The sequence below is a fragment of the Teleopsis dalmanni genome, chromosome 2 (assembly GCF_002237135.1).
Source record: "Teleopsis dalmanni isolate 2A chromosome 2, ASM223713v2, whole genome shotgun sequence".
In the NCBI taxonomy this organism is placed as follows: domain Eukaryota; kingdom Metazoa; phylum Arthropoda; class Insecta; order Diptera; family Diopsidae; genus Teleopsis; species Teleopsis dalmanni.
Genome location: NC_051847.1, coordinates 183,239,827 through 183,241,819, shown reverse-complemented (window position 1 = coordinate 183,241,819; position 1,993 = coordinate 183,239,827).

The window sequence follows — 1,993 nt, the reverse complement described above, 5'->3', positions numbered from 1 at the left end:
ATTCAAAAGAGGAATAAATGAATTAGGCACCGTCTGGAAATGGATAACGGGAACCCCCGACCATGACGACTTTGTACAAATAACAAGTAAAATAAATGACCTAATCATAAACAATAATAAACAATATTCTACGAATTCAGAATTGTTCAAAACAATTCGAAGATTGACCCAAACGGTTGACACATTAACGGGACACGTATATCAAAAAATTGTGCGAAGGCACAGACTAAAAATCATAATAACCGTATTACAAAATACTATTCAGACAATAGCTTTAGCAAAAGCAAACATTTTATATCCATCTGTGTTACACTTTGAAGAAATTAAAGATATACTTCAACATGAATATAAACAAATTTCTATAATCGATCTGCTGGACGTCTCTACTTTTAAAATTGTCCAAAAAAATTCATTAATAATAATATATATCAAGTATCCTCTGATAACTGATAAATGTATTCTTTTCGAAACAAGGCCTATATTCCAGTCTGATGGAAACTTAATTATCCCAAATGAAATAATAAAATGTCAAAGTATCTACTATAATATTGATAATTGTAAAGTAGAACTAAAAAATATATATTGTAAAATAAATAATGTAAATAATTGTCTTTCTGATATTTTAAACAAAAGACAAACATATTGTAAGAAATCTAAAGAAAAAAATAAAAATATAGATATAATAAAAGAAGGGGCAATACTTCTTACCGGAAATCACTCTGTTAATAATAATAATATTTCCGGAACTTACTTAATAACTTTTAATGATACAATAAACATAGATAATGTTATATATGAAAATACAGAAAACAAAATAAATTTATACATTTTGAACCATTATTTTAACGATTTTAATGTCACTGAATATGTTGATTCAAGTGAACAAGAAATTAAATTAAATAACAGAGATTTAATTAATATATTAAAAAATGATTATAATGAAAGCCCCATTTCTTTATCTACATTATCAATTGTAATAATATTAGTTATTATATATAGTAGCTATAAAATATTGTAGCTACAAATATTTTAAAATTAAACCGAAAACGACAACAGTTAATAAGGATCAAGACATTGTATTCAATGCCTTAGATCAACAAATTTCTGATTTCATGAATCGGGACGATTCATCTTAGAAAGGGGGGAGTTAACACCCTGTATTACTATAACGGCACTTTGCCGTTACACATAATTTTTGTATCTCAAGTATGCGCATCCAAGAATTGCGCATTAAGATATTTCATAACGCCTACGCGCGTTTGTATATTTAATTTCAGTCAGGCTTACTGCCTGCACTTCTTATGGCAACAATGTTGCAAAAGAAAACAAAATTGTTTTCCTTTAAGACGCAACTATGTTGTGCAAAACAGATCAAGTATCATTTGAAATACTTGATCGATGAATTGTTCAATCATTATTGGACAAAGATATCGTCATCTGGCTACTGACGCCAAAGCTAAAGACGCTGACGAGGTGCTTTAGCAAATAGAAGCTCCAATCCTATTGGATGGAGAAAAGACGCTTCTAGAAAATTCTTAGGAATTTTAGAAGCTTGAATTCAATTGGATAAAATCCAATTTCTGATTTTCAATAACGACTTCAGGCATCAAAGGAAAAACTTTGAATAGTCAGTCGTTATAAAGAAATGAAACAAAACGGTTAAGCCTTAGCAAAGGTTAAACTAAAATAGTCGTTATCCAAAGTCTTTGGTCGGTCTTGCTGTCTTGAAACAAAAAGTTAATTATATTTTAAAAACAACCGATATTCAACAAATATAATAGTTAAACTATGTCACAAAAATTGTAATTAAATAAATTAATTAAATATAATAAATAAAGTATATTTTTTAAAAAACTAAACAAAGAACCCGAACATTAATTTGTACTCTAATTTAAGAAATAATACTATAATTTCTCCTAATGTTAACGTAAAATTAGTTAAAAAAAAAAAATTAGCAAAAAACAATATAAAAAACTTTTAGAACAAATAACAA